The 12,708-nt window shown below is 42.8% G+C and overlaps 1 protein-coding gene across 4 annotated transcripts in view; it reads right to left on the bottom strand.

Annotated features, from left to right (window-relative positions):
• The window catches only part of BMPR1B (bone morphogenetic protein receptor type 1B), a 517,894-nt gene that overhangs the window by 396,134 nt on the left and 109,052 nt on the right, over window positions 1-12,708 (bottom strand). The window contains exon 3 of one of the 4 annotated variants that reach the window (XM_019488076.2): window positions 10,317-10,346. The exons of the other annotated variants lie outside the window; for them this stretch is intronic. The gene's annotated coding sequence lies outside the window, so the exon portion shown is untranslated. The remainder of the gene's footprint in view (window positions 1-10,316; window positions 10,347-12,708) is intronic. 4 annotated transcript variants of the gene reach the window in all.

Raw genomic sequence — 12,708 nt, 5'->3', positions numbered from 1 at the left:
CAGGCAATAGAACCAAACCTACGGAGCTTTTGCTTCTAGCCTCTCCCCGTCGCCGATCGCAATCCCAGACGTATCCCTTTCCTGTAACTTCGAACCTGCGGAGTCTTAACTCCGGGGAACTTTTCGAACCCAACCAAACTGGACCCGCGGAGCCTAAACAACTCCGTGGGAGCAATCGAATTTGTCGTGGTCCTCTAGCGAGGATCTAAGCGGAAGCTGTGCCTGGAAACCTGTCCAGCCTACACCAATACCATCTTTGGGTGTAAGTAAATAATCTTTTCAATCAACCACTACGCGTTTGTAACTAACTCTAGCTCGCCGCCGGCTCTCTCCGACCCCGCATGCCCGGGCTGCCGGCCATAGCCCGCGTGCGCGAAAGACGGGCCGCAGATCGCCCCTCCCGACCCGCGCGCGGCGGCGGGAGCAGGGCCCGGCCCGCACACTAGGCATTGTATTTTGTTCCTCGGTGTCACCCTAAATGCCTAATTCTCCTCTAACACAGGAGCAAATTCAGAAGTAATGTCATTTAAAAGGGTGGAATTATACCAGCATATGGCTGGTCAAAGAAAAAGTGAATCCATTTATCCATACATAAGCAACCGAGTTATGCATACACACGCAACCTTATATGGATACACTTAAAAGTTATGCCTGGTTTTGGAGATTATACATTTTTCAGAAATATTTCTTACTATACCTAAAATGGACAATTCTGCTGAAGTGTGTAGTGATGCTGCTACTCTCTAAGTGGAAAGCAAAACTACTCCCCAGGCAATACTGAAAACAGACATTATTCAAGGCCTTCAGTTCAATGAAATTTTACAGCATCTGTTAACTTAAAGTTTCCCTGGTTATTACAGTTTTTGAAAAAGTAAATGGAATTATATATTAAATGATTTTTATGGCCCCTGGCAGTCGTTCAATTAAAGGCATGGAGGGATCTGATGTGTGATTCCAAAAGTCATGCCTCCCACCATGCTATACCTGGCATGGCAAGAAGCACAACTGTGGGATCAGAGATCAGATCTCAATTGAGCTATATACTGCAGGTGCAGCGGGAACCCAGGACTGCCATCCCTAGCCTTGGGGATGCACCAGAGTCCTTGGCTCCAATGTGCCCCCACGGCTGCAAGCCGCAATCAACTAACTGCTGCTCCCAGGCTTGGGAGCAGAGCCAAAGTGATCAGGGCTCTGAGCCTCAGGAGCACTCTGGAGTCAAGATCTCCGATTCGCCCCAAGGAGGGGAGCCCCATTAAGCTGATACCTAGCGTTACATTCAATTTAAGGTATGATGGTAAGCAGCCACCAGCCACAAAGTTATGATACATTTTGTGTAATAACTTTGTGGCTCATTCCTTGTTTTACTGTGCCATTAACTGCATTAATGTATGGCCAGTTAACTGTTAATCATGTCTTAAATGTAACATGTATCAAAGGCCTATATGTATGAAGTTGTTTCATTAATATATCATTATTAAATGCAAGACACTATTTCTGTGAACGGTTTCCACAACTAAAATGTTCCTATTCTTTACATACAAGATGTGCACACAAAGGACCTTGAAGATTTTATATAGTATCCAGCAAAACAATTACTACAGTTATACTAGTGCTTTTGTAAAAGTAGGTATTTTAGTTTGTCTATGAACTGAAAAATGAAGTATATTTATTGTTACCTGCATTCTGATGGTGAAAACATTGCTTTTGGGCTGCCATTTTATGGCAGAACAAGGGCCAAGCAAACAGATGTCCATAACCTTGCTGTGCCACAAAACACCCAATATGTGTGACCAAGACACAGATGGTATCAGTTTGTTCCCCTCTATTGCTGCAGACACCTGTTAGTTTATGATGGGAGTGCACAGTCAGCATAAAGCTGCCTGCACTCTCTAGCCACCTTGGGTAGGCACTCCCAGGACTCAAGAGTAGGGTGGCCACTTACTCATCCCCAGAATACAGAATATCCTCTTGGTTGGGAGGAGGCAGGCAGGGTGGACCACCAGCCTCCTTGGCCAATCAGTGGTGAAGGATGCGGCCACCACTGTCTTGGTCAATCAGCAGTGAGGGGTGGGCCACTGGGCTAATCAGCATTAAGGGACAGGGCCACCACCAAAAAATGGATATTGTATGGTTTCAGCCTGTGTTTGTAAGTGAACCAAAGTCATGTAAAGTTTCCTTTTTATATGTCAAGACTCCATCTTGTGTCCTCTGCCCGGGCATCCCCTGTTGCAACTATATGAGTCACGTACCCCTCCCATGTAAGTTGGTTCCCAGATGAATAAGAATGATTGGGAATGATTGAAATACAATGGTAGCAGGCCTCTACTGAATGGCCTGTAATGACTGGACCATCACCTCGAATTAATTCATCCAGGAACCACGAACCTCACCCATGAACAGAGCAAAAACCCAGCATTTGAAAGACAAAAGACCCTGCAGAACCAGCAACTCTACCATTGTACCCCACCATTACAGACACCCGAAACTGCACGTCCCTGCATGGAGCACACATGGTCAGTACGCCAGGGGCTGACCCTTGCCTGGGCATCCCTCCTGTCACTAGTGTCATATCGAATGTAATATTTGAATGTTTGTAAATAGTTGCCCATTAGCCAGTTTAGGAAGAAGACAAGATTCTTCTTCTTATCTAGGCCATTGTTTTGGCCTACGTGCAGAAGGTCCTGACTTAGCTCAAAGCCTTAACTCTTGAATTTTATCTTTAGAGGCCTTTAACAAGGTTAACATAAAAATGACCCTTAAGCAAACATCCCACATTCCAAGAAATCAAACCCTAGGAGCCTTTTAAAAGATTGGAAAGAAAGGAAATTCCCCAAAGTAATTAAATGATCAACAAAAGAAACTGAACCTAGCAGAATCTGTTAAGTAAGATCCGAGCCCAAATTTGGGAGTAGTGACAGGTTTGGGTAGGAGAGGCCCAAGACGACAACTCACTCAATAAAAACTGTAACCTACTGTCCCAATTTGGAGGTAACCTCACTTGCAGAACAACAAAGGAAGAATCGCAAGTGTAGGCCGAATCAGACTGATCACCTGAACCACCCTCTCCGTGAACACGAATCTCTCAGTTCACGCTGAAGCTGCGGAGCGCCCGCAAGGGACTGAAGGAAGGGGACTTAGTCCTATCAGTATTGAGGCCAGCCCATTGAACCGTACTGCTGAGGTGAGCCCATTGAACCGTACTACTGATGCCAACCCATTAAATTGTACTACTGAGGAATGAAACCGTATTTAGGTGTTTGGCTTCTCAGAATTCTAGGATTGTGTATATTATGAAAAATAATAGTATTAATTCAAATTTAACTTTGAGTTGTAATTGTAGTTGTTTTTGTAATATTAATTCTTATAGCACTGTTTGGGAAGGAAGTGCATTTGGAGCATTGTTTCTGATATATGTAGTTATTGTGTTCTTAATGTTTGTGGTATTTCTTAAAGATAAGCAGTGTTATATGCGTAGCAAAGAATTTTAAAATAAAATTGTGTTGTATGAATTAAGTGTGAAATCGTGCAAGTAGCTAAAAATTTCCCCAGCCAGTGCATCAAACGAATCAGTAAGTTGTGTGGGATTTTCTCTATCCCATAACCCACTAGAGACAACTAGGGTCACACAAGGTCTGTGAAGACAGATTTAGAGGGACGCCCTCTCCATCTAGACCAACACCATGCCACACCACCTACCCACCCACAGGCCCTGCCGGCGACCCCACTCTGGACAACACCTACTGGACAAGGACCCCTTTCCAGTCTGGGTAGGTAGCTATCACCACCCCCCACCCCCTCTTTGACCAAGGACTTGGCCTCTGCTTCTCTTCCCCACCTGGACTCCAGCCCTTCCACTGAATCTCTTTCACCTGCTGCCAGTATGTGTGTATGTGTGTACACCAATAACTTCATGGGGCTGTGTAGTGTGTTGTCTGTGTAATAAAACTGTTATTTGGACCCCTAAGTTGTGTTTTGCTTTACTATGGTTTGGCGCTGCTCCAATCTCTGCTCCTTGCCCCTCTAACTTCTGTCTCATTTCTCCCCCTCCTGCTTCTGGCTCACTGCCGCCTTTCAGTCTCTCCTGCTGCTTTTCCTGTGATTTTCTGCTCTCCCCCTGCTCCTACTGCCTTTTCCCTGTGACTTTCTGCTGCCTTTCTCTGCTTTCCTGCTGTCCTGCCACCTTTCAGTCTCTCCTGTCACATTTCCTGTGATTTTCTGCTATCCGTCTCTCTGTTTTCAGGCTTCCCCTTCACCTTCTGTAGTCATCCCCCCTCCCCCCCACAGCTTCCCAGCAACTCCTGGCTGTCCTGCAGTTTTCTCCAGCAGCTGAACCTTTCTCCAGCTCCTAGCACCTACTGCCACTCCCTGCAACTTCTCTAGCTGCTCCGGAGCCATCCTCTGGCTCCCCACACCCAGAGCCTCTCTTTAACACCCACACTTTCCCTTAGTCCCATTTTCCCTCTCCCCACCTACCTTTTCAGCTCCCCCATAGCTCTGGCTCCAGTCCCAGCCTCTGTGCCGGCATCCTCCCCTGTTCTGTAGGCTTTGGGTGTTGTCTTTTAATCAATTAAGATCAACTAACCTAAAGTTACCCCCAGCTTCAGTTCTTCAGCCCAGGCCCCTCTAGTCTACTGGTTCTAATCCCGGTCCCGGTGACTTTCACTCCCTGCACTACTACTTTCTTACCGTAACCTTACCCCAGGTACCCCAAGCACACACACTATACCATCCAAGTTAGGAACTTGCCTGTGTGTATGTGTAGGTGGGTTGTATGTATGTGAACTGGTGTGTGTGTGTGTGTGTGTGTGTCTGCGCGCAAGATATATGAATTAGTGATCTGTGTCTAACTTTTCGGGTGTATAGTGTATGTGCTTGAACTGGTGATAGGTATGCATGTGCCTAGGCTGGTTTGGATGTGTATGTGCCTGAGTGTGAGTGTGTATGCACCTAACTGATTTGTGTGTTTGTATATGTGCAACTGTGTCACACACTCATGTCTAACAGCGCAGTATTGAGATCCTGAGAGTTGGCCTGACCCCACAGGGCAACACCCCAAACCCCAGGAAAGCCAGAGCACTCCTCTGTAAGTAAGTAACCATGTCCTTCCCTTGTTAGAGAGACATTTTTGAGATTTTTCTGGGGTGTTTCTCTGTAAGAGGGGAATGCCAGGGTTCCCTGCTTACAAAGACATGCCCTGGGGAATGTCTGAGGTGTTTTCTCTGTCAGCAGGGAACCCACCATTGATTGTCCCACAGAATCAGGCCTGATAGAGGGACAATGGGCAAAATGTGTTTCACCCAAGGAAGCAGATCAGCTGTAGATCCTGTGTTGTCTATATATTAAAGTGAAATATGCAAAATAAGCATATTCAAAACTTTATGCATTTTTTAATATTTTAATGCTTATGGGCTGGCTCATTTTTAAATCTGTAATATTTTGTGTTTCTTTTGTGAAAATGTATGTTACGACAACCACTTTAAAATCAGCAAATATTTTTCTATTCAATAACAAAGCCAGTATTGTCCTTCAATCTTATCAAATGACATGACAGTTTCTGTATTAAAGGCATTGAATTAATCTGCAATTATTTAAATTTAATTTACTAGTTACTCAAATAGTATTATTCAAATACTTTTTTTATCCAAATGAATAATAAATAAATAAATAAATAAAGTCTGGGATAAATATTATATTAAACATGCATTCTCCATTTACCTCATTCATTATTCACAATATTTAAGCCTAAACTTCTAAATTTAACTGATTATTACAAAATAGTAAAATTTCATAATGGCATAAAACTTGATATCAAGACAATACTGCAAAATCCATGCTCCAGTGAAGTATATAAACAATTTTTAAAAAGAAAACAAACACAAACTAAAGCCAGTATTTCTTTAATCCCTCCAAGGCTCTCCGCCCTTTTGGATTCAAGGCACCACTTGGAAAATGCCAGCTCTTAATTTTCACTCATTTTTTACTATGAAAATGCAATAAATTAATTTTCCTGTTACACAGAACTCAGAAAGAACACAACAGCTCAGAATGTTTTTGACACTATGAAATCCTTTTTGAAACCTCTGGGTTTTATCTTGTGCAACATGTAAAGGTGTTTGCACACTTGACAGTGCTGGTATTTAGCCACGCTCAGGGACACCCTTAAAAGTTTCTCAGGACACCCTGGCTGAGAACCACTGCTTTAAAGTAACCATAGAGAACAAAACAAGAACGTAAAATGTGGCTGACCCTTTACAACTACATATGATATAAAATACTGAATTTAAATAAGAAACTAAAAAAAAATTAAATTGAACTTTAAAAAATCCTAAATTGATATCGTCACCAGCTGAACCAATTTAAACCAGTTGTGCTCGATCTTTTTATACAAGTGGGCCTAACTTTAAAATCAGAAATGAACTACGAGCTGCACAGAAAAGCCCTACCAGATTTCCACATGCACAGCAAGGTTTTGCATGGCACCAACCAGAGCCCACACTGATATGCCAATCAGACAGGTACACGGTGGTAGACATCTAGTCCGCAATGTGTAGGTTAAGCACTACTGGCTTAAACTAACACAGACTGGTGTCACACATTCAACTTAACACTTACTAAGTGCAGTTAAAATGCAAGCAGACACACGTTCAAGAAATTTAACCATGTTAAGTGCCTCTGTGGTACTGCAAATTTGCTCTTTTTCAGGGAAGTGTTATCTCCTAACATATACTAACTTTAATAGTTCACTACTGTCATGACCCAATGATTGTGTGTGTGCTTCGGCACTGCAGAATTATTTCCTGCCACATGGAGCTTTCTTTGCACGGTGCAATTCTCAGCTGCAGAGAGAAAACCCCGGTGCAAAGGAGTTCCCGCCACTTGCATGCAAATTGGTGTCCCATTATTGGCTGATTCTAAATTATTCCCACGTGGCGGCTAGCGATTGGCTTGCTAGCCGTATAAGAGGCTTGAGCAGTTTCCACCCAAGTCGGAGATCTCCGAGAATCTCAGGAGGATCCTGAGAACCCCGATTCCGAGAATTCCGGGAGAAATCCAAGAGAATTCCGGCAAGGAGTCCACGATTACCTCGTGGACTTCTATGTAAATCTCGGACCAAATGGTGGTTTGATCAGCCATCAAGAGTCTCTCCCCGTCACCGAACGATCCCTGACGTATCCCTGCCCTGCGCGCTCGTGGAGAGTCACAGCTCGGACTCTCGTATCGGTTCAGAGAGCTCTCATCGTTCGAGTTTTCTTTTTTTCTTCTTTTCTTCTATCTACAACTGTAACCAAGCAAGTTTTCCTGCCTGCACCGCAACCATGTACGGTGTAAGTAAAACAATCTTTAATCAACCTCCATGCGTCAGTGCCTAATTCTAGTCCGCCGTGCCGACTTCCCCGGCCCACGTGCCCGGGCTGCTGGCCACAGCCCCTCGGCCCCGACAACTACATTCCAATTATTTGCAACTGTTGCATGGGAACATGCAACAAGGCCCTAACTATGACCATGGACAGGCATTATATTCGTACTGAGAAATATGCCCTTTTCCTAGTACTAAAAGGGATCATGCAGGGATTTGCTGCAGTAAAATTAGTGATTCTACCTCAAGCTCTTTCAAATACGGACTTCACCAGTGAACCAAATTTTCTAGCACCAAATGCAATGCCCATTTCACTTTCTTGTAGCATGATGGTAGTCCCTAGGCACCTCCCATATCCCAAAGTTCCCCACTCTCCCTCCTTTCACTCCAAGGGGAAGGGAGAGAGAGCATCTGGTTCCCTCCTAGCTTGCCAAGGGTGAGCTGTCAGGAAGCACTACAAGGATCTTGCTGCTGTGGCTGCTTAAACAGTCTCAGTTCTCTCCACAATTGATTCTCACCATCCCTTTGAACAGTCCAGGAACAAACAGCAACAAGCAGCGACAGGAATTCTCCCCTCCCCACAGCCAATCAGCATATACGATCTAATTTTAATGGATAATGGACCAGATGCATACTGAACATCATCTTTATCTTCTCCATGAGATCCTCTAGCTTTGGATAGACCGTTTAAAAACAATACAAAAAGATAGTCTTACAGGAAATTTACATATGCAAAAGCAGCAAATAAAGAGAATCACAACTGTAACTTTAGCCAAAGTGCAATAGAAGTTCAGCAGTTACTGTCTTTACAGGACTAATCCCAGAAAGGAAGCTAGGATAGTGATCTGACAACAAGCACTGAAACATTCTTTTGGGGAGAAATTCATCCATTGTAACAAGGAGCATGGAGCTCCTGTTATTTTAAGAGAGAGTACAGCAGCTAGAACCCAAGCAGCTAAAAAGGGGCCAGTTGTAGGAAGGGAGGCAGAAAGGAAACACTGCTGCCTAGGCAATAAGCTGCCCAGCAAGGTAAAACAGAGCACCTGCAGCAAGTCAAGGGAAGACTGTCCAGAACCAGCTGCCTGCCAAAGAAGGCAGTTAGGAACCAAAGGCTAGGGAGTGCCTATTGCAAGGCTACTTGCTCTGCAGTAGTGCAACAGGGAAGAACTCTGCTATAGGGAAGAGCTGCCTTGGATATCCATGGTAAGGCCCGCATGAGAAATCCCTGCAGGTGGCTGGGGGAGTTACCAGACCAGAAAGAGGCAGGGCTTGGGAACCATATAAATCCAGTGCCTGAGCCAGGACAGGCAGGCAGACCATGGAAAGACAGAAAACAAAATCAATAACACTACTGGGACCTAGGAAGGAAGGCGCTCCAGAACAGGAGAGATGCAGAGGAGCTCCTGACAGACACTTGGGCTACCTTATGCCAGGTAGGTAGGATGCTGCCAACCTAAAGGAACACATGATTCAGGGTAGGGGGAAGTTATATGAAGAGTCAGCTGAGAAACTGTTGTTTGGGTGAAGACACAGTAAGGAATCTATGTTATAGGCAAGAGGGCGTACTCTTGTGTTAGTTATAACCAGTGGTTTGGGTTGGGAATAGCAGGGGTGGTAGGAGTCCCAGTAGTGCCAGAGAGGCATGAGGCTTCAGCCTGCTGGCAGCAGGGAGCCAACTGCAGCATAGCCCAAGAGGGCAAAAACCAGGCCAGGGGCCCAGAGAATGAGAGAAAGAGACAAAGACAGAGACATGAAGATAGGGCCAAGGACCCAGTGACCAAGAGGGACAGAAACATGACTAAGGACACAGTGCCTGAGAGAGGCAGAGCCAGGGTCAGGGACCCATAGCCCAAGAGGAGCAGAGACTAGCGCCTTGGAACTCAGCAGCCCAGGAGGAGCAGAGACTGACTAGGGCATAAGTCCGCCAAGGTATAAGATTAGACTGGGGCCGAGTGCTCACTAAGCTGGTTGAATGGGAACACCTGCGAGGCACACGCATGGCTGTAAGTAAGGTCAGAAGACAGGAATAGCTCATAAGACAAGAATGCCCTGAGGCACATACAGGCCAGCAGAGCCAACTGGAGGACTGAACTGGGTCCAGCAGGGACTGGGAGGAATCCACTGGTGGGAGGACAGGCTGGAACTCACTCTAGGGCCCTTGGGCAGTCTCCCTTTCAAAATTACTTAAGAACATAACGGGTGCCATCTACACATACTGCCTGCTACATTGCCATAGTAACACACTATAGCAGCATAGCATCCAGGGGCAAAACACATGATGCTGCAGCTACATTGCCATAGCAACATGTTTCCCCATTATAGTGCTGCTATGGCAATGTACTACTTAAAAAATAACCGTACATGGAACACACGGCGCAGTATGGGCTGTTACAGCACCGTCTTTTAGTACTTCCAAAAGGAAGCAAGAATGCAGTAACAACGGTGCCATAGCAGCATGTGTATATGCACCCAAAGGCATGGAAGGCAGGAAGAAAGGGAAGGTACATTACAGCCAGAACAGGGACAGGGCAGGAGTGCCGGTCCACCAGGGGATGCCATTGCTGTCCCTGGGGACGCAGTCTTATTATACCCATGTAGGAAGTTAGCACAAAGGCTAAGCACCAAATGAGTCCCACTTTAAAAATCAGATATCTACCCAAATGCAGATCTACTATAACTAGAAACACATTTTTCATGGAAGCAGTAACTCTGGTAGAGTTTATATATGAAATTTATGATTAAACATCAAAAAAGTTGAATACAACTTACTGAAAAACTGAAAGTTATATACATACACACACACATATGTATTCACACGCATACATTATACACACACATTTCTTGTGGCCTGAATACACATGCTTTACTTCTACTTAAGTACATTTTGTCAGGAAGGAAAATGAAGGTTCAAATGTAAAATCCTAATTGAAATTTCTGATTTTTGCTTCTAATAACTGACCTTTATGCAACGTTCACATCCATTCTTATCCTAAAAGAGATGAGAAATTGCATTATCTTAAATTATACGCAAAAATAACTCAAGAATGAAAGCCGCATTTATTTACTGATCCATGCTGCATAACTGTTCTCTCAATGTTATCGATTCATTCTAAAAAATTTTCAAAGCAGCCTAAAGGGAGTTTTGTGCCTATTTCCCATAAAAGTGCAATTTGTATTTGATATCCAACTCCTTTAGGCCCTTTTCAACAATCCAGTAAAAGTATTCATGCGACTAAAATCAAAACAATATGAACCACTCTCAAGATGTATTTCAGAAGAGGAAAAAGCAAAAATGAACAAATCTAATAATGGTTGCACTGCCCAACTAAGAACTAGTTGTTTTACACAACAAACTGTGACCAGAAGGTAAGAAATCTTCATCATTGTTTAGCATAATAAAACATTCTTATAGTACCTGGATTCTGTGCTTCAGAAAATAAAACAAAGGTTGCTTTGAAAAGGAGAACAAACTCGAACAGTTATAAATCACAGACCATATATGTTTAGCTACACCAGATGAACTGTGAAGGTCCTTTTCCAAGTTAATGCTTGTCAAAAGAGTGAAAAAACCCTGCATCCATAATAAGTTTCTAACATTAAATACAATTGCACTTAACAAAAAAAAAAACCTTTGAAATCTTTAAAAAACAAAGTATGTTAAAACTTAACTTTGAAGACTGATTACATCCAAGATAAAGTTGTGTATTTAGCCTTTTCAACTAAAATAAGTAAATATTAACTGTTCAATAAAGGCTCTCAGACAGCACAATATTTTGAGGCTATTTAACACCTGCACTACAATGGTTGCTACTATTTTTTTTTCAAAACTGTATATACCTATTAAAGCATCTAAATTCTACTATGTCCAGTATTTTCTCCATTTGATTTTAAGTAAAATGACTTTAAAAGCATTGATATTAATCATGCTATATCCTGGCTATTTTGTGTTGCCATTTACAAATTAATTCATTGTGAAAACTGTGAACCTCATCATTTTTTGGTGTCTTTCATTGTCCATGTTTTCTTGCATATAATACATCCCAAATAAGACATGCAAATTAAATAGTTCTTTATATGCATTCCTGTAAATAAAGTATAGTTTCCAGTCAAAAGCCTCATCAAGATATTACCAGTAGTTCATTTGCTACTTCAAGCACAGGCTACAGTGCTCAGACAATAGGTACAGCTATAAGAGAGGTAACACGGGACTCCACTTCTTCAGTTTCCTAAGCCAAACACAAGCAACAATCATCTCGGCAGCTGCATGGCAAGTACAGCATCTCCAGGGGTGTTTCTCTTCCAGTGAAGAAAATAGCTCCGCTGCTTAGTATGAAACTCCAATTTTGGGGAGCTGATTTTATGGAGGGGAAAGATACATGTTATATGTAGGTAGATCCCTAAATGCCTGCTGAGGTGAGAGGAAAATTGCAGAGTCTTTTCAGTCATTTTTGGTGGTCCAACCCTGCTCCTGATTGGCTATGGGGCCCTGGCAGCCCCACCCCTTGCTGCTGATTGACAGAAACAGGCAGGGCCACACGAAAGTTGTTTATATTAGTTGAGATATCAAGGACAAATCTATCTAAGTAATAGTTCAAAAATGAAGTCATGTTCCCTAGCCAATACTGGAAAAGTAACTTGCATGTTTAAAGCCAGCATTTTATTTTTAAGTGAGGGAGGGGTTTAAGGTCAATTCCATGCCAAAATTGCAGATATTCACATTTGTGCAGGGTTCAAATTGTGAATAGTGTAGATCCCTCATTTCACGTGAGAAAATATGGTATATTTTTGTCTTCTTTTAAAGCAATTATGAAGGTGTGTGCTTGTCTCTACAGAATGTGCTGACAGTATTTCTTCTGAATTCTGACAAGATCCTCTTCACACTAACAAATGTTTCTGGAGTTTCAAGGAAGGAAAGATCATAAAATTTCTCCCCCCTACTCTTCTAGGAATTAATGCCAAATAGCGACATCAAAATTAGCCTCCCTAGCCAATACTGGAAAAGTAACTTGTATATTTAAAGGAACATGACTTAATTTTTTAACTATTACTTAAATAGATTTGTTCTTGAATTTTCAAAAATATAAAAGCATTGTTTACTCTTAATTTTTTTTAACAACCATGACAAAAAAGGCTGAAAGACTGCAATACTCAGAACACTGTAAATGACTTATGAACAAAGATAGCTACACTTTAAAATGCTTGCATTTCACAAAGGTACTAGGCCCCTATTGCTCCAATCACTTGTGGTTTCTGAACACTCCTTATCTGAATGATTGTTTTAGAAAATAAACAGATTTGAGACTACATTACTTATGCATCTATTGGGAATAATTATACAATTAGCTCAATCC

Source organism: Alligator mississippiensis, chromosome 2 (genome assembly GCF_030867095.1).
Source record: "Alligator mississippiensis isolate rAllMis1 chromosome 2, rAllMis1, whole genome shotgun sequence".
Taxonomy (NCBI): Eukaryota; Metazoa; Chordata; order Crocodylia; family Alligatoridae; genus Alligator; species Alligator mississippiensis.
The sequence above is the reverse complement of the archived record's forward strand: the minus strand, read 5'-3'. Positions and strand labels throughout refer to the sequence as shown.